The sequence below is a fragment of the Bombina bombina genome, chromosome 4, assembly GCF_027579735.1.
Source record: "Bombina bombina isolate aBomBom1 chromosome 4, aBomBom1.pri, whole genome shotgun sequence".
Lineage (NCBI taxonomy): Eukaryota > Metazoa > Chordata > Amphibia > Anura > Bombinatoridae > Bombina > Bombina bombina.
The window spans coordinates 1,121,802,698-1,121,824,719 of record NC_069502.1 but is presented as its reverse complement, the minus strand read 5'-3'; positions in this window follow the sequence as shown (position 1 = coordinate 1,121,824,719).

Genomic DNA, 22,022 nt, shown 5'->3' with positions numbered 1-22,022 from the left:
TTCTAAGGAGTGTAAATCAAAATGCCAGATAGATAAAAATATCACTCATATCTGAAAAGTCTTCTGATGACACATCAGAAAGGTTTATCTATATGATTCATCAAAGGTCAGCCAAAAAATTAACATTTACTATGAAAATAATACATGTGAGTTTATTATTTATGTAGGTGCATCAGTAAAACTGACAGATTACAAGTTAAACAGCAAAATAACTAACTCCTACACATAAGAAAATATTTACATATAAACAACAAACTAATTTAATAATTTAATAACTTGCTATATAATGGTTCATTAAAAGTAAATGTCAAAAGTTTTTTTGCCAAGGACACACAGAATTTTAATTGGATATAGTTCTGTTTGTTTAGCTTTAATACATACACATTCTCAGTTATTTTAAGAAAATACAATACCATACTAAAACAATGTGTGAGCTCCTTAAGATCACAGTGTAACTAAAATATTACCAGGTACTAGTAACATCTACATCTTAAAGTACTAGTGGTTTGTGTATTCATGGGTGTATTGTGGGGTTATGATTAAGTGCCGGTGACGCATGAAACGCGTCAGGGCTTTGCGGGCTGTCTCTGTTTTTTTGGATACTAAATAAATACAAATGAAAAAAAAATCTATTTCAAAGGTGATTTGAAGTGCTGCCTTTTTTTTCATACCAAAGATTTTCACTTACGGCTTACTCTGTCGATTTTTGGAGTGCACCCCTTGCAGCTGTGTATGAACAGCTTGATTGTCCTTGAGTTTCCAGTTATACATCGAAGACCAGGAAGGTTCTGTAGCGACATTCTCTTGTGTATTGTGGGGTTGATAGTTGATGGTAGAATTGGGTTGCTAGTGGGACCAGAGATACTAGTGAAGAAGAATTTGCTAATTAGACTAGCTTGGTTGAGTAGATCACAGTTGAAGATTATTACTGTGTATGGGGGGAATCAAAGAATCATAATAATGTATGGGGAAAAACAGAAGGCTATAAAATAGAGGTACCAGTATTAACCCAATACAGCGGATCATTTATGGTTGATCTATGTTGCAATCATGGATGAGTGGTAATGTTACCTGATGAATTAACAAATATTTTGTGCAAATATTTTTTAGATTAGGGTTTAGGCCTGCAATAGAGCTAACTGCCCTTTTAAGGGCAATGCCCATCCAAATGCCCTTTTCAGGGCAATGAGGAGCTTAGGTTATTTTAGATAGTATTTTATTTGGGGGGTTGTATGGGTGGTGGCTTTTACTGTTGGGGAGGTTGTTTGTATATTTTTTTTACAGGTAAAAGAGCTGATTACTTTGGGCAATGCCCCGCAAAAGGCCCTTTTAAGGGCTATTGATAGTTTAGTTTAGGCTAGGTTTTTTTTTTATTTTGGGGGGGCTTTTTTATTTTGAGCTATTAGATTAGGTGTAATTAGTTTAACTATCTGTAATTTGTTTATTATTTTCTGTAATTTAGTGTTTGTTTTTTACTTTAGCTAATTTAATTTAATTTAGATAATTGTATTTAATTTAGTTAATTTATTTAATTGTAGTGTAAGGTTAGGTGTTATTGTAACTTAGGTTAGGTTTTATTTTACAGGTACTTTTGTCTTTATTTTATCTAGGTAGTTATTAAATAGGTAATAACTATTTAATAACTATTCTACCTAGTTAAAATAAATACAAAGTTGCCTGTAAAATAAATATAAATCCTAAGCTAGCTATAATGTAACTATTAGTTATATTGTAGCTAGCTTAGGGTTTATTTTATAGGTAAGTATTTAGTTTTAAATAGGAATAATTTAGTTAATTATAGTAATTTTATTTAGATGTATTTAAATTATATTTAAGTTAGGGGGTGTTAGGGTTAGACTTAGATTTAGGGGTTAATAAATTTAATATAGTGGCAGCGATGTTGCAGGCGGCAGATAAGGGGTTAATAAATGTAGGTAGTTTAATAATATTTAACTAATGTTTGCGAGGCGGGAGTGCGGCGGTTTAGGGGTTAATATGTTTATTATAGTTGCGGCGATTTCCGGAGCGGCAGATTAGGGGTTAAAAAATGTATTATAGTGTTTGCGATGCGGGAGGGCCTTGGTTTATCGGTTAATAGGTAGTTTATGGGTGTTAGTGTACTTTTTAGCACTTTAGTTATGAGTTTTATTTTACGGCGGTGTACCATAAAACTCTTAACTACTGACTTTTAAATGCAGGGTAGGGTGTACTGCTCACTTTTTGGCCTCCCAGGACAAGCTCATAATACCGGCGCTATGGAAGTCCCATTGAAAATAGACTTTACGAAGTTATGTAAATCGTTTGTGCGGTAAGGCCAAAAAAAGTGTGCGGTGACCCTAAACCTGCTTTTTTACCCTAACGCACAACTCGTAATCTAGCCGATAGTTATTAGTTAATTAAAAGTTCAAATCAAAGTTTAAATCCCAATTTAAAACCATGAAGCTTGTAAACAAATTTAACACCTTCATTTAAATGTTAATTTATTATTGCAATGAAATGCTTGGATGATTTCATTTTGATCATGTTTCTTTTTCTTCTCTGAAAATTTTTGCAAGAACCTACTTGAAAATGCACATTATTTTGTATAGATTTTCATTTATTTTTCATTTGTTACTTATACGAAAGCCAAAAAAAAAAAAATGTCCGAAGTCTAAGAATATATCAAGAGTTTCTAATAATTATTTGGTTACATCAATGAATGAATGGAATCAAATTGAAATTGAAAAAAAAATAAACACACAAACTTGCTACTTCCTAATATTTTATAGAGAAATAAGAACAAAAAAGTTGGAATCTAGGCAAATATTTATTAAAAATTAAATAATAACACCAATGTAATTTTACCTTAATTTAGGTAAAATATAGGTAACACCAATTTGCAGTAGTTTGTAAGGCTGTATTATTGTAATTCTTGAAAGAAAAATACCAGTGCTTGCGAATATTTTCTTGAACATATTTTTTTCTATTGTTTAGTTGTATTTTTTTATTATTATAAAACTTCAATTCAAACCAATCGATCATTTTACATTCATATATTTAAGTGTGCGTAAGTATTATGGGGGCAAGTTTTTGAGCATATTATTAGTTATACTTTTTTTTACTTGATAGATAATTATACAGCTCAGAACATTCTCTGCACACCTGCTGTTAAGTGTAATTCATTGTAAGTATAATTCAAAACCATTTCTGAGTATTTTAAGTGCATTTTTAACAAACAGACCTGTTGATCTCTAATAACTGTATATGTGTAAAACTCTATAAGCAAACTAATTGTTCAAAATTCTCTCTCTTAATATAAACAGAAGGCCATGTTTTCTTTTTTTCTATTCCATTAAGAGAAACGGTTTCCTTTAAATCATTTAGTTATCTAAAGCTTTGAATGTTTTTCTGCATTTTCACAAGGTTGCAGCAAACCTTAGTGTATTTACAAAGAGATGTGAAGCAGAGATAAGATTACTTAATAATCTACCAATTCTTGCTAAATAGTATTTCTTTCCACATCCTCAGCAAAACATGTACAGAAACATTTTCCAATTCTACCCAAGCATAATGTCCTTTCTAACCTTAAAGCAACTGTCGGCTCCTGAGAAACCTCTTTTATAAGTAAATAATTGACATGGGATAAAGAACATTACTATCAATTTCATGCATGTGAAATACTGTGGAAATATGGAACTGTTAGGGATGAAGCAGTTATAAGACTTATTACACTAACAGTGACATTAAACACTAAATAAGTGCTAGATAGAGTAAAGCATTCAAAGAAAAGATTTGTCAAAGAATAACATGTAGATGTATTTTTTAAAGTTTTAATAGCTATTTAAACTGACAAAATAAGTGTAAAGTTTTAGTGCCTATAAAATAATGGGAGCTGCCATGTTGTAACTTAGGTTACCTTCTCTGCTGTGGCCAATTAGGGACAGTTATAAATAGGTCAGTAGAGTGTGCAGCCAATGGCTGTGTGCAATATGACAGTGTTCTGCACTTCCATTTCTGGTATTTTCAGCTTCCTGTCAGTATTACAATGCTGTCCCTTCAGCAATGCATAACAAGAGAATGAAGAAAATTAGATAATAGAATTAAATTAGAAAGTTGTTCAAAATTGTATGTTCTATCTGAATCGTAAAATAACTTTTTGGGGTTTACTATCCCTTTAACGTATTTTGTAATGCCTTATATAATGTAATTTAATGGTAATTTTAGAAAAATGAAACACATGTTGGTGAAATATCAGAATATCTCAAAGAGTAATTCTATTTTGGAAACAATAATAATAGCAGACCTTGCAGGTGTTCACTCTAGCAACAATGTCTAAAAATATAATAGTGGCAAAATGTAGGAAATCTGCAAGAGAAGAAAATTAACAGTGATAACAGACGGTATTCTGAAATACATAGGCATTTTCAAAAGGGGCTTTCTGAAATATTGGACAGTGATAATATAATAAAGCCAAGGGTGACAGGGGACTTACAAGTAAATATATTATAATTAAGCAATAAGTCTTACCCTTGGTACTGTGGAGAGAATACAACTGACATTCAGGAGATAATTATTTGAAAACATCTGTTGCACTAACAGTCCTCTTAAAGGGATATTAAACTGCTGGGATCAAGGTTACTATAAAGCATTCTATTGTTTTGTTTTTCTCCTGTGCCTGCTACTCTCTTCAAAACCATTTTTTTTTTTATCTTAACCCATAATGAGTACCAGTTAATGAAGCTCTTCATACTGGGGACCACCATCTTGGATTTGCACGCAATTTTGCTCCCTGTGACAAAAGGGGTGCATATTTAAAGATCAGGGGCGCGATCCGATAAACGGCGTAGTTTGCGGCGCAAGCGAGGGAACCCGCGTCGCCCGCAGTTTCAGCTCGCAACTCGAGCTATCCCATATACGGCGCCGTCAGATGCTAACGTGCCGTAAGTCGGATAAACCAGCGATGTCCAGAAATCTGCGCAAGTACAAATTTCTGGCGTCGCCAGTGACTTACGGCACGTTAGAAACTGCCGGCGCCTACAAAACCTGACTAAAGTCTAAATCACCCGCACTGTCTAACACGCCTCCCTAACATAGCCCGACACGTCTAACACGCCTCCCTAACATAGCCCGACACGTCTAACCCTCTATCTGCTATCCCCCCTCACTAGCCTAACAATAAAATATGTATTAACCACTAAACCGCCGCTCCCAAACCCCGCCGCAACATAATAAAGTTATTAACCCCTAAACCGCCGCCAGCTATATTAAATCTATAACCCCCTAAAGTGAGCCCCTAACACCTCCGCTATCTATATTAAATTATTTAACCCCTAATCTAATCCCCCTACCCCGCCGCCATCTATATTAAATTATTTAACCCCTAAAATGCTAAACTATCCCTACCACTAAACCTAAGTCTAACCCTACAAATAGCCCTGAAAAGGGCTTTTGCGTGGCATTGCCCCAAAGTAACAGCTCTTTTGCCAGCCCTTAAAAGGACTTTTTGCGGGGCATGCCCCAAAGAATTCAGCTCTTTTGCCAGACTTAAAAGGGCTTTTGGCGGGGCTTTGTCACAAAGTAAACTGCTCTTTTGCCTACAATCTACATCACCCTACACCGCCGCCAGCTATATTAACTATATTAACCCTAATTATATTAAGGTTAATATAGTTACTATCGTTATTATAATATATATATATATATATATATATATATATATACATATATATATATATATATATATATATATATATTATAATAACCCTATCTAACTCTAACATCCTAACTAAACTCTTATTAAAATAAATCTAATATTAATATTATTAATTAAAATATTCCTATTTAAATCTAAATACTTACCTATAAAATAAACCCTAAGATAGCTACAATATAATTAATAGTTATATTGTAGCTATGTTAGGGTTTATATTTATTTTACAGGTAAATTGTTAATTATTTTAACTAGGTATAATAGCTATTAAATAGTTATGAACTATTTAATAGCTACCTAGTTAAAATAATTACCCAATTACCTGTAAAATAAATCCTAACCTACACTATCAATAAATTAAATAAACTACAAATATCTATCTAAAAATACAATTAAATAAACTAAACTAAATTACAAAAAAAAAAAAAAAGATTACAAGATTTTTAAGCTAATTACACCTATTCTAAGCCCCCTAATAAAATAATAAAGCCCCCCAAAATAAAAAAGGGCCTTTTGTGGGGGCATGCCCCAAAGAAAACTGCTCTTTTGCCTGAAAAAAAACACAATACCACCCCCCAACATTACAACCCACCACCCACATACCCCTAATCTAACCCAAACCCCCCTTAAATAAACCTAACACTACCCCCCTGAAGATCTCTCTACCTTATCTTCAGCACGCCGGGACGAACTCCTCATCCGTCCGGGCGATGTCTATCCAAATGGCAAAGAAGAGGTCTTCATCCCGGCGATGTATTTATCCAAGCGGCAGTAAAGTCTTCTTCCATCGGGCAGCATCTTCCATCAAGCTGCATCTTCAATCTTCATTCTTTGCTCCACAGACACGGAGCATCCATCCCGGCCGACGACTGAACAACGAATGAGGTACCTTTAAATGACGTCATCCAAGATGGCGTCCGTCGAATTCCGATTGGCTGATAGGATTTTATCAGCCAATCGGAATTAAGGTAGAAAAATCTGATTGGCTGATTGAATCAGCCAAACAGATTCAAGTTCAATCCGATTGGCTGAACCAATCAGCCAATCAGATTGAGCTTGCATTTTATTGGCTGATCGGAACAGCCAATAGAACGCGAGCTCAATCGGAATTCGACTGACGCCATCTTGGATGACGTCATTTAAAGGTACCTCATTCGTCGTTCAGTCGTCGGCCGGGATGGATGCTCCGCGTCTGTGGAGTGAAGAATGAAGATTGAAGATGCCGCTTGATGGAAGATGCTGCCCGATGGAAGAAGACTTTGCTGCCGCTTGGATAAAGACATCGCCGGGATGAAGACCTCTTCTTTGCCGCTTGGATAGACATCGCCCGGATCGGATGAGGAGTTCGGCCCGGCGTGGTGAAGATAAGGTAGGGAGATCTTCAGGGGGGTAGTGTTAGGTTTATTTAAGGGGGGTTTGGGTTAGATTAGGGGTATGTGGGTGGTGGGTTGTAATGTTGGGGGGTGGTATTGTGTTTTTTTTTTCAGGCAAAAGAGCAGTTTTCTTTGGGGCATGCCCCGCTAATGGCCCTTTTAAGGGCTGGTAAGGTAAAAGAGCTTTGAACTTTTTTAATTTAGAATAGGGTAGGGAATTTTTTTATTTTGGTGGGCTTTATTATTTTATTAGGGGGCTTAGAATAGGTGTAATTAGCTTAAAAATCTTGTAATCTTTTTTTTATTTTTTGTAATTTAGTGTTTTTTTTTTTTTTGTAATTTAGTTTAGTTTAATTAATTGTATTTTTAGAAACATATTTGTAGTTTATTTAATTTATTGATAGTGTAGGTGTATTTGTAACTTAGGTTAGGATTTATTTTACAGGTAATTGGGTAATTATTTTAACTAGGTAGCTATTAAATAGTTAATAACTGTTTAATAGCTATTATACCTAGTTAAAATAATTAACAATTTACCTGTAAAATAAGTATAAACCCTAACATAGCTACAATGTAATTATTAATTACATTGTAGCCATCTTAGAGTTTATTTTATAGGTAAGTATTTAGATTTAAATAGGAATATTTTAGTTTATAATATGAATTAGATTTATTTAATAAGAATTTAGTTAGGGGTGTTAGGGTTAGATAGAGTTAATATAAATACTATAGTAACTATATTAACCCTAATATAATTAGGGTTAATATAGTTAATATATATAATGTAATAACTATATTAACTATAATATACTTAGGGTTAATATAGATAATATAGCTGGCGGCGGGGTAGGTAGATTAAATTAGGGGTTAATAATTTTAATATAGATGGCGGCGGTGTAAGGGGCTTACATTAGGGGTTAATACTATTAATATAGGTGGCGGCGGTGTAGGGAGGGCAGGTTATAGGGCAAAAGAGCTGTTTACTTTGGGGCAAAGCCCCGCAAAAGGCCCTTTTAAGGGCTGGTAATAGAGATAATTATTTTAGGGGGATTAGATTAGGGGTTAATAATATTAATATTGCTGGCGGCGGTATAGGGGGATTAGATTAGGGGTTAATATTTTTTATATAGGTGGCGGCGGTGTAAGGGGTCAGATTAGGGGATAGATAAGGTAGATGGCGGCGGTTTAAGGGGTTCACATTAGGGGATAGATCAGTTAGATGGTGGCGGTTTTAGGGGCTCACAGTAGGGGGTTAGTTTATGTAGATGGTGGTGGGGTCCGTGAGCGTCGGTTTAGGGGTTAAATACTTTATTAGGGATTGCGGCGGGGGATCGCGGTTGACAGGGAGATAGACATTGCGCATGCGTTAGGTGTTAGGTTTTATTTAGCAGATCGCGGTTGACAGGTAGATAGACATTGCGCATGCGTTAGGTGTTAGGTTTTATTTAGCAGCTAGTTTAGAGAGTTACGGGGCTCCAATACTCAGCGTAAGGCTTCTTACGGCTGCTTTTTGTGGCGAAGTGAAAATGGAGTAAGATTTCTCCATTTTCGCCACGTAAGTCCTTACGCTGTATATTGGATACCAAACTGCGCTGGTTTGGTATACCTGCCTATGGCCCAAAAAACTACGGGCGACGGCAGAAATATACGCGCGTAACTTCTAGGTTACGCCGTATATGTGATACCAAACCCGCGCAAATATTGGCGTTGCCGACTTTTTTCGGGCGACGATTTTTATCGGATCGACCCCCTTTAATGTAGGGAGAGGAGAGAGAGATGAGAAAGAGTAGGGAGAGAGGAGGGAGAGACAAAGAGAGAGAGAGATAGAGAGGAGGGAGGGAGAGGAAAGAAAGAGAGGAGAGAGAGAGAGGAGAGCGAGAGGAGAGAGAGATAAGAAAGTGGAGAGAGAGAGAGAGAGAGAGAGAGAGAGAGAGAGAGAGAGAGAGAGATGGATGTCTTTGAGATGAAGTGAACTATTTGTGGTGAACTCCACAACTGGATAAGAGCTGTCTAGGTAGAAGACTGTGTAAGAACCTCAAACACGAATTTGTGATACTGTGAACTGTTTTGTTTTTTTACTTGTTGTTAATAATATTATCTTTCTCACTTAATCTGAATTAATATTTTGTACTTTTGTTTAGAATAACAGGTGGTGTACCCCTTCACATTTGTCAATTTTTGAGAATATTGAGAATTTTTAAGTTCTGAAGCCAAAGATATTGTGCTTAAACTACAGAAATTACTCACAACTGGATTAAAAAAACCTATTTTTTATAAATGCATCAGATATCAATCATCTCCATTACAAATTTAGAATTTTTAAAAGCATTTAAAGATTCAAAAAGCTTCATGGGTGTTGTTTGTATAAACTCCAGTGTCATAGTAGCTAATTAAAGTGACAGTCTAGTCAATTAAACGTTCATGATTCAGATAGGGCATGCAATTTTTAACAACTTTACAATTTACTTTTATCATCAAATTTTCTTTGTACTCTTGCTATTCTTAGTGTAAACCTAAACCTAGGTAGGTTCATATGCTAATTTTAAAGCTCTTGAATGCTGCCTCTTATCTGAATGCATTTGACAGTTTTCACAGCGAGAGTGCGTTAGTTCATGTGTGCCATATAGATATCATTGTGCGCATGGCGTGAAGTTACTTATGAGAGGGTACTGATTGGCTAAAATGCAAGTCTGTCAAAAGAACTGAAATAAGAGTGCAGCCTGCAGAGGCTTAGATACAAGTTAATCACAGAGGTAAAAAGGAAATTAATATAACCATCTTGGTTATGCAAAACTGAGGAATGGGTAATAAAGGAATTATCTATCTTTTTAAACAATAAAAATTCTGAAGTAGACTGTCCCTTTAAAGAGACATGAAACCCACATTTTTTCTTTCATGATTTAGAAAGAGCATGGCATTTTAAAAAACTTTCTAATTTACTTCTATTATCTAATTTGCTTCATTCTCTTGATATCACTTGCGGAAAAGTATATCTAGATATGCTCAGTAGCTGCTTATTGGTTGCTGCACATAGAGGCCTCCTGTGATTGGCTCACACATGTGCATTGCTATTTCTTCAACAAAAGATATCTAAAGAATTGAGCAAATTAGATAATAGAAGTAAATTGGAAAGTTATTTAAAATTGCATGCCCTTTCTGAATCATGAAAGTTAAATTTTGAATAGACTGTCCCTTTAAGAACAGATATAAATGGTCTCCTGTGCACAGCAAGCAATTAATGGGCAGCACGTAGCTGGGTCAGGATACTTAGTTCCACTGAGTGTTTTCTAGTCTTCTCTAACAATAAAGAAGAAACCTCCCAAAGGTAAATATAAATATATATCGGATACAGCAAACAAGGAAGGAAGGTAAAACTACATTTTCAGATTTAAATTGCTAGAAAATAAGATAAATCAAAAAATATAAAATGTATTACAAAGATTTTTCACTATGCATACTTACACAATTGGCCAATAACAAACAAATTAGCACTATTATGCATTAACATCACTCAAGCACAATCAAAAGCACTTTTTTGTGCTTATATTACAAGTGCAAAGTTTTTTTTTATTGCTCGAGCAATAGGCTAGGGTGTGCTGACATTTGAATGATAGCGCGAGTGCGCTAAATCCCTCACATAAAAGACTTCTATGTGGCCACACAGTAAAATTCATATTGAGCTATTGGTGCGCAAGTAGTGGAGATCTTCATGTAGTGCTGGGGTCCTGGGCTATACTAATATTAAACAATTGTTTACTTCAGCTCTCAAAAATCTCTAAATTTTACAGCAGTATTTTAGATTGAGCTTGAGAGCAAAACACTTAAATGGCCATGATACCCAAATGTTGAAACACTTGAAAGTGATGCAGCATAGCTGTAAAAAAAGGAGTAGAAAATATCACCTAAACATCTCTATATAAAAAATAAAGGTATTTTACCTCAAAATGTCCTACCATCCCATTGCAAAGGACTTTAAGCAGCAAATCAGTATGCCTGTCCTAGGACAGGCAAGGGAGTGAGCCTTGTGCACACTCATGTTATTTCCCTATTCAGTTTAAGGAAGTTTACTATGAAATCTCATGAGATCACAGTAAAAGAGTTCATGACCTCAGCACTGTTGATGCTCATTGGCTGCTGTTCATTTCTTCATTTTTATTTTTTTTACCTGCAGCTGGGCAGCAGCTGAGTATAACATTTTACACAGAACTTACTCTGGTGAGCTGAGGAAATGTTGAGGTAAAATATCTTCCTTTTTTACATAGACATTCTCAGGTGATATTTACCTGTCAGCTTTTTACAGTTATACTGCATCAGTTTCAAGTGATTTAGCATATGAGTATTATGTCCCTTTAAGTCACCACTTAAATGCAATGAGCATGTGTAAAATAAAATAAAGTATATAGTATCCAGTATAGTATAAAAAGTTTCAGCCACATTAAAGGGACATGAAACCTAACATTTTTCTTCTATGATTTAGATAGAGAATACCATTTTTTTTAAAAACTTTTCAATGTATTTCCATTATCTAATTTGCTTCATTCTCTTGGTATCCTTTGTTGAAGAAGCAGCTATGGGAGCCAATATCATGAGGCATATATGTGCAGCCACCAATCTGCAGCTATTTCAACAAAGGATACAGAGAGAAAAAAAAATAGATAGAAGTAAATTGGAAAGTTATTTAGAATAGTATGCTCTATCTGAATCATGAAAGAAACAATTGGGGGTTCATTGCCCTTTAAAAAAGAGCTTTCCAAACTTTTTATGTTGGTGACACACTTTTTAGACCTACATAATTTTGTGACACAGTAATTCAGTTGTGCTAGCAAACAGGAGGTTAAACTAACTTGTTTTAAGAGATACGGATACATATATAAATGATGTATTAAAATGTATTTACAAGTAACGGTATGTATGTGCAAGAATTTAAAAAAAAGTTTAATAACACCAATAGCTACTTACTATTTTAATGGGATGTATGAGGTTGATGGGATGAACACAGTTTCTGAATATTTGATAGAATATTATTTATTTTATTTATTTATAAAATATTTTACCAGGAAGGATACATTGAGATTTCTCTCGTTTTCAAGTATGTCCTGGGGATAAAGATTAGATAAAGACACTCGTATTTCATCATCAAGCAGCTGTCCCACTCACTGACTACACATGCAGTCACAAGCCAATTGAGGAGACTACGCGTGCTGTCAGGAGCCAATGTTCTATCAAAGCCGCCAATGGAAATAGTTTCAGTTCCCACTGAGTTGCGCCAATAGGTTAAGATGATCTGTGACCCACTAGGTATGCATAGCAGGCAGGCGGAAAGACGGAAAGCAAAATAAAAATCTAAAAAAAAATTAAATTTGAAAAATGTTTTGCTGAAGCAGGGACACACCTACACACTGCCGCCGACACACTCATGTGTCACTACACACAGTTTGGAAAGCACTGCTTTAAGGACATTAATAACATTGTGGTATTGAGATATTTGGTTGCACCTTTTGAAAGAAAATGCTTTCATATGTTAAAAACAAACTTAGATCATTCTTTTTTATTTGTTATAGACATGAGTTTTATGTTATACGGCCGAATGGTATCACAAGAATATACAGTTTAATACATTGGATTGATCTATCGCTGTAGTTGATTTTATATATATATATATATATATATATATATATATATATATATATATATATATATATATATATACAGGTAGCCCTCAGTTTACGCCGGGGTTAGGTTCCAGAAGGAATGGTTGTAAATCGAAACCGTTGTAAATTGAAACCCAGTTTATAATGTAAGTTAATGGGAAGTGAGGGAGTTTGGTTCCAGGCCCCTCTCAAAATTGTCATAAGTAACACCTAATACATTATTTTTAAAGCTTTGAAATGAAGACTTTAAATGCTAAACATCATTATAAACCTAATAAAATAATCACACAACACAGAAAATATAATTAAACTAAGTTAAATGAACAAACACATTTGCTAAACAGCATTATAAACATAATAAAATAATCACACAACACAGACTTCACTTGCATTTTTCTGCAAACAGTTCTTTCTATGCATTCCAATTTGGACTGATTTATAGACAGTAAGATCTTGTTCTTTTGAAATCTGCTCGATAGCTCAGGTCTGGTTAAACTGATTAATTTCAGCTTGCTTGGCTTTGCTGCAACACAAGCGGACAGCTCCACCTACTGGCTATTTTAATAAATGCACTGCTTCTCAATGCTTTTCAATAGCAGTCACATGACTGGAAAAAAAGGTTGTTATTCTGAAACGGTGTTAATTGAACCGTTGTAAAACGAGGGCCACCTGTATATAATTGAGATGTATTGACCATATGTGATACAGTTTTATACAGTTTAAATAGTTATGTACACTTCTGATTGGTATGAATACATAATTACATTTTTTCTAGGGTTTGACAAATATAAAAATATAAATTAAAATATTTTTGGCATGATAATATGCCTACAGTACACATATAGGACAATCTGACTAATGACTACTAACATATGAATATTACCTTACATCTTCAATATTGTTCCTGAACACATCCCTCAGTGAGTGTGGACATGTGGTGCTTACAAGTGTAGTATATGGCATAAGGATTGAGGTGATTGTAGCCTACGTGGTTATTAATTACATACACTGTGATGTATTAGCATGGGCACCACCATGACGATTGAGGAGTGTGTGTCTAGCATGCTAGAACGTAATTGGATGATGAGGTGTGCAAGACTACACCCATTCAAAGTTGATTGGCTGGCTCAATAGATAAATATGTTGTAAAAGCAGTGGTAAAAAGCAACTTAGGTGTTCGTTTGCACTGCTACTCTCATGTGTGTTTAATTGTAGAACAAAGTATTACTAAGTATTACTAAGTATGCTTGGTAGTTCTATCTAATGATAAAATGGCATACATTTGAAGTAAACCATTTTTATAGGAGATGTAGCATGGAGATACCCAGACTTTTTAAATAACTACCAGGGGGTACGGAGAAAGTATAGTTAACCCTGTATAGGCATAATATTTTTAACTTAGGGATCTTTTCATTCACTGTACACCTGGTAGTGGGGATAATCACCCACTTTGTGCTGAGCTCTTGTTTTCCATATATAGATAGATACCTGCACAAAATGTAGGTTTGAGACCATTGAGTCTTTTTTCTCTGGGAGTAGAGTGCTTCTGTGTGTATGTTTTTTTAAATGTTTTTATAAAGTTTTTTTCCTTTTTTGTGTATCCATTTAAAGTAATGTTTTATTATCTAGCTCCTCCATTCTTACATGTTGACTTTATTTAACTTACTAATTTTTAGGATACTAGAATTTGCATTTGTATATACTGTATACCTTTGACATAGGCACTGCCCTCTCTTGGTTACGTAGGCTTATCACTGGAGGGATCTAGAGTATAACTGTTACTCATGGAGTTATTCTAGAGGGGTACAATATTGTTTATATTGTGGAATTATTATAAAAAAGAGTATTTCAGAATGTATAAGATTTGTTGAAATATGGCTGTTCTTGTGTTAAAAATAATAACATAAAACAAATCTTCATGAAGCCTGCCCCCTCAACTATTACATTTATAGGAACTGTCCAAATCAACCAATGAGCATTAATACAATCGGCTAGATTACGAGTTTTGCGTTATGAGCGGCTCGGTACTAATTTGCAAGTTATTTCCACCGCTCACCTCCCTATAGCGCTGGTATTACAGGTTTGCAAAAACCTGGTGTTAGCAGGCAATATGTCAGCGTTGAGCAAAATTGAGCTCCATACAGCACTCAAATACCAGCGCTACTTTGAGCTGGTTTTACGTGCTCGTGCACGATTTCCCCATAGACATCAATGGGAAGAGCCGGCTAAAAAAAAGCCTAACACCTGCAATAAAGGAGCGTAAAGCTCCATAACGCAGCCCCATTGATTCCTATGGGGAAAGAAAATGTATGTTTACACCTAACACCCTAACATAAACCCAGAGTCTAAACACCCCTAATCTGCTGGCCCCGACACTTACATTACACTTATTAACCCCTAATCTACCGACCCCGACATCGCCGCCACATACCTACACTTATTAACCCCTAATCGGCCGCCCCCAACGTCGCTGGCACTATACTAAAGTTATTAACCCCTAAACCTAACCCTAAATCTAACCCTAACCCTAACGTAACCCTAACACCACTAACTTTAATAAAATAAATCTAAATAAAAATTACTATTAATACCTAAATAATTCCTATTTAAAACTAAATACTTACCTGTAAAATAAACCCTAAGCTAGCTACAATATAACTAATAGTTACATTGTACCTATCTTAGGTTTTATTTTTATTTCACAGCTAAGTTTGTATTTATTTTAACTAGGTAGACTAGTTAGTGTTAGGGAAAATATTTTAATTCTGTATATATTTTTCTTATGTGTTATAAGGAGCTGACAAGTGTCATATTTTTTAAACAGTAGCATTTTTCTTGTCAGTTCAGCTATTTTCTGCTGTGCATGCAAAATAAGTCTTTTCAGCTATAGTAACAACACCCAAAGTCTGTATGGACAAGATAAGAAGAGGACCATGAGGTGCTTACATGTGAAGATTCTTGGTTGGTTAAGAAACACAGCACATGGGCTATGAAAGACACACTGTTCTTGTCTGAGGTGGCTTGCCACACTTTGTATTACTATGTATAATGACCTGTTGTTATTTTGATGTAATTCTGTTTAATTGTACAATTATAACCTTTTAAAATTTGGTCCAGTTGTATTACGCTGATTTTTTCTTCAACAATTTGGTGCCGAAACCCAGGAGTTTGAAAGCAATTGTGGACGGAGCCAGGACTGGAAACTTGAGGACAGGAGACCACAGGTGCCAAAAAGGTGAAAACCTTTGTTTCTCAAATTGCTCTCCTATCCTCTGATTCCTAAACCCTCTGTCCTGTCGTGAGTACAAACTCCCAAGAACCTAAGACAGCTGTTTTTATGTTTTATGTTTTAACATCTTTTGTTATGAATTTGTGAGTGTAAGAGGTCCTTTATGGCGTGTGAATGTACTGCTCCAAGACGCCCCTCTGCGGAGAAAGCAAGTGGGAGCAGTAGTGTGTTAAGTAAGAGGATCCTACCATTCTCAGACACAAATGTTTTCTATTTTCTGTGTTTGTTAAGTAAACTGTTACTAAAATTGCCTGCAAAGCAAAGGGACAACAGAAGGTTAAGTGTGGGTAGGTGCAGAATTTCTTACTAGTCTACCTTGGTCTGTCAGTACAAAGTCTCTGGGTACCCCCTGTGCTCGGCCTTTGGACATTGTTGATTAAGTTCAGCTTCAGTCCACTGCTGCTATTGGGCACAGTGCTATCCCCAGAGAACAAGGGCGAATTCTGATCTTTGATCACCTCTTGGCTTTGTTTCTGAAAACCTTGGACACACTGGTTTGAGCTTGCATGCTCCTATACTGAAGGGCGCATCCCTGAGCTGTAGCAGACTTGTCTCTAATGATATATAAAATTGTTGATGTAAGTCCCCTAGCATGGTTTGATTTTTACGATATAAGAGGCCAAGTACTTTTAGGGTTTGTCTCCCTACTGTTTATTATTTGGGTTTGTTGGAAAATTTGGAGGGATCAGAAGCAAGGATTTTTAGTATGGGATTTTTAGTGTGGGATTTTTAGTGTGGGACTTTCCCTGACAGTCACAGTATTGCTAAGAGTCGAGAGAGAAGGGTAAGAGTCCCCTCCATCATAGTTGGACTATGAGAAACGATTTTTAGCAAGGGTGACATGAGGTTATCCTTAAGCAATGGACGTCCAAAATTTCCTCAATAGCCCACAGGAGGAAATGTATAAAGAATATAGTATGTGGGTCAGCTGGCATCTGCCTGAATGGTGCAAGCTGACTAAGGGAATGGATGTTGGACTTCCCAAAGGTGGAACCTTTGAATTATTCCACTGGGAAAATCTCTATAAAAATAACTGTAGAATCCTATCAGAAACAGCCCAATGTATTTGTTACTATAGAAGACAAAGTATGTTTAGAATCCAGTCTCTCTGATGTGTGCTGCAGCTGCTGTTCTGGGCGGGGGCTTCCAACCCCCCTTCCTCCAGAGCAGGACAAATTTTTTTGTTGTTGTTTTTTCTAAACCTTTTTTGTGATTGCTAGAAGCTTTTGTTCAACTGAATTAAATGTAAGATTATGTATGTTTTGCATACACACATATGCAAGTCTTCCATGAAAAGACATACGAGTGTATGCTATGTTTGGGGGTATTTAGGGGTTTTACATCCCTGCTTGGTATTTAAATGGGTTAACTGGAGTTTTAAAAGGCTAGCACTACTGTGACTTGCACAAGTGACACTGCAATAGCCATACATTGTCCCTCTGTACATTATGGTCCTAGTGATATTTTTGCAGTAGAATTAATATAAATTACAATATACACAAGATTCTAGTAGTGAACCTTTAAGAGGTCTGATTTGCTAGTTACTTTATTGGTAATTTCACTTTTACTACCCTCAAGTATTTTCACAACTGATAAGACCATTAGTACTTATCCCCCTGAAAGTTATTTTGGTCACTAATGGTAGCCCTTGCATTTATAAGGTTAGATATTTGGTTGTGGGTCTGATTGTATGTGGGCACTGGCAATTAGCTGTCTATTGCCATTTGTGACTGCATGCCAAGGGCTTGTGAACTATGTGCCCTAGTCCTGGGGTTTGTGTGCATTTTTCGTAGAGTGTGTAGAATCTGTGTGCCAGTTTGTCAGTGAGTATCTTTGTAAGTATATTTGATAGTAAATACATGCGTGTGAGTGTGAATATTTATGTCACAGTGTGTATATGTGTGCTATATATGTATATGTATATATGTATGTGTATGTATATCTATGTGTATGTATGCACTGTATATGTGTGTATATATGTATAGATGTATGTATGTATGTATGTGTATACTGTGTATATATACTGTATATATATATATATATATATATATATATATATATATATATATATATATATATATATATATATATATATATGTAAAACCCAAATGTTTTTCTAGGTAGGTTTGGGAGGAGGAATGCATTACTGGGAGCTAGCTGTTGATTGTAGGCTGCACATAGATGGCCCTTTTCTTTGGTTTACCTGATGTGTTACAGCTGACTCCCAGTGGTGCCTTGCTGATCCTTTAATAAAGAATATCAAGTGAATAATGATATTTTGCTAATAGACATGAAATGCAAAATTGTTTACAACTGCATGCTCTAAGTAATAAAAGGAAATTGTTGAGTTTTAGTATTGCTGGGGAAAATAATTTGTGCCCCCAGTTTTGACTGTAGTCTCTTATGTGCCCCATACCACCTCATGGCAAGATGTATATGCCCCAAGGGGAGGTAACCTTGAAGACCAAGGTATGGGAAAAATACTCACTGCCACATTCATGTCCAGACTGAATAAAGAAATCCATTATAAATTGGTTTCCGCCCATTCTGATTGGCGAGATAAATCAGTCCCAGCACTAATGAGCTTAGCAAGCTCAATACAAAGGAACATAGAAGTATAGAAAAAGAAAACACTAAGGGTAATGCCAGTTTGTGCCCCTGGGAAACCCCAATAGAAACAGTTTAAGGGATAAATGAGGGGGAACCCAGAAAAGCTAAATGTTATAACCGTGGGAGAACAATTGATGGACTGGGCTTCCAGTGCTACCAATCATGTCTAAGAGCAGAGGGGGGTGATGCTTTTGTTTGCCTGACCCTCTCTGACATGCCATACCATTTTGTGGAGTGTTTGGTGGACACTGGAGCAGACCGCAGTGTTTTCAAAAGAGCTATAGCTGTTATGAAATTAAAGGCACATCAGCGAGCGATAGATCCTATCACTATGGGTAATAATAGGGTAGATGAAGCAGCCAAGAAGGCAGCTCTCATGATACTCCAACAGTCCTCTGAAACTGTGTAGAATTTGACAATGGAGGTCTTAAAAACCCTCCATAACCAAACAGGTTCCCTAACTCAGAGCAAGTGGAAAAACGCTGGTTGCAAACTGGAAAATGAGATTTGGAAACATGGGGATGGTAGATTATGTGCACCTACAGTGCTATATCCTGTTTTAGCCAGTTTATCTCATCTCCCTTCCCATGTTTCCAAAGGGGGAATGATTGCAAGTGTTAATAAAATGATTGCAAGTGTTAATAATTTTTGGTTTGTACCAGGTTACCCATACCAAAGACCACTAGTACCCTTGTAGCCCATGTTCAGAGTTCCTTCCTCAGCTGATCCCACAGATACTAGCCCTGAGGCAACCATATGGAATGGGGGTCTGGGGACGGGTGGAGGAAGTCTCTTGTGAGCACTTGGAATGGGAGCTCTCTCTCACTACTATTCTGACTTTTTCCCACATTTGCCATGTATGTCCCTCACATTGTCCCACATTTCCACTGAACCACCACCACTGGGTTAAATGTGTAAGTGTAAGTGGTTGTTGCAGTGGTTCAATAGAGATGTGGGACAATGAGAGGGGCATACTCTGCAAATTCAGGGTAATCTGGGACACCATAAAAATTTGAGTTCCCAAATTGGGAAAGATGGACACCTTAGCAAAATGAAAATGCTAATGTATTTTACATAATCAAACACCTTTTATGGTAAACAAGGGCATTCTGATTCAGATTAATCTGAAAATCCACTACATTTGTATTATTCGTAGCATTTGTCTTAAAAGATAAATGTGTAGTCCTTGTATTGGAAAAAAAAACATAAAAAAACAACAATTTCTAAAGGTTTCTCTACAGAAAAAAAATATTTCAAAAAGTTCTAATTGAAACTACTTAGGCAAGAGAGATATTGAATGTTCAATTTTTACATTATCCAATAACAATTTAGCAATATTCTTGCTAGCTGATTGATATAAGAATTCGAAAAGGAGTATATATGCTTCACTTTTGTTCTGACCCCATTAATAAAAAAATGTCTTTCTTTGTGCTGCCGCTGGCTTGCAACAGTAGCAGTATTTACTACTTTAACATTAAGTTTCTCATATGAAATAATGGGTGATCCTTTTTTATTAACAGATTCCGAACTACCCCATAAAAAAAGCTAAAAAAAAAAGTATGAGAAATTATTCGCCCAAAACTATTATTTTCTGTGTACATGTCTACTCTTTGGAATTTGCATTTTATACACAGCATAATTGCCCAACTAGCCTTTTATGTACATTTTGGATGCATTGTGGTTTAGTGTGCTGTGCTAATAAAAATAGTATACGGGGTATATTTTAGTTTGAAAATATTGGACCCATTCTAAAAAGTTTCAATTCACACACAAAGCATTGCATAACAAGTTAAGTATTGGGTTTTATTATTGATCTTAAAGCTTTTCTACACAATAAAAATGCAGAAAAATCTCCTAAAACACAAAAGCCAAATTAACATTTTAAGAAACAGGGATATCACAGGATCTTCAAGTGTTTTAATCACAAGAATTTTCACATGGTTACACATGTAAAACATGTCAGCTAGTAAGGGCTAAACTTTCCCATTAAAGGTCAATGCCTGTTAAAAAAACCCTCCCACCAACACCCAAATAAGACACAAAAACACAGAGTTGGAGAGAAAATCAACATGGTCACATTTATTAATAACCTCAGACATGAAACTTAACTAAACTTATTAAGACATCAAAAACCTCGAGTGGTGCATCTGAGTTCCTGACTTGAAAGTCCAATCATTGCGTGTCAGAGCCCACACTCACCCCAGCCATAGCTCTGCCAAACTTCAATTTCAAGTGACTCCTTTGGAGACTCAGGTCAGTAGACCGACTGGGAGAGGCACCCGAGGCTCCAACCTGAAGTATCATGCCTCTCATTTTTGCTTAGCCCTTGCTTCACCAAGATGCTGTTCTTAAATTTGGCCCTGACACTACCCACTAAGATGCTACACAACACTCCCTAACCTAGTAGTATATTGGCTTTGCTAGCCTTATGACACACAAAAGCCCAGGGGATGAAAAACTTAACAGGGTGGATAAACTGCAAGCCCATGTCTATGCCCCTGTCACTTAAGGAGCTCTAAGGCAGCGTGTAGTTATGAGCTCAGAGATGCCACTTTAGTATCGGAAAAAAAACACAGAATTGGAAACAAAATGGTGTGGAAAGGAGTGAAAAGCAACAGAAAGACAAACCAGAAGAGGAGAAGACACACCTGGTCACCACTTGTAAGGTTAGGCTAAACTCAGTACACAAAACAACAATTTTGCCACCACTGCAAAAACCCACCCATACACAAGAACCTTGACTTACATGGTATATTAAATCTTAAAGGGACAGTTTGTAATTACAAGGCATTTATGTTGTGTTGCTATAGAATAAGATATCAGCCAAATCGAAATGTTTTTAAAGCAAATTAATATTATTTTTTACTGCAATTAAATTTCAATGGCCAAAATCCTATCATTTGCATTATTTTTATTTAGATGAGTCAATCTGGGCTTCAGTCTGCAAACAACAAAGCAAGCCATAGTCATACAGTTAGTATAAAGTGCTCTATTTTGCAATTGGTATCAGTTAAAGCCAATTAGTGAAATATATGTAGTAGGGTTAGCCTTGAGAAGTCATCAGGGTGTTTTTCATTTTCTGAGAAGTAGAAATTGCTCAGTTTTCAGAGCTGATCCCCCCGCCCCCCCAGGAAAAGCAGAACTAACAACTGGTTTGTGGCAACAGGAAAAGAAGGACCTAAAAAATATAATTTATGCTTAACTTATAAATTAATTTATTTCATGTTGATGAGAGTCCACGATCAATTACTCCTGGGAATTATACTCCTGGCAACTAGGAGGAAGCAAAGTTCCCCAAATTCCCAGAGCCCTTAAAACCCTTTAACCCTTACTGGAAACACGCTTGTCTTTGCAGGAGGAAGGGGAAGAAGGGGGGGTACTAAAGGTTGTAGAAGGAGACGCTGGTTCAT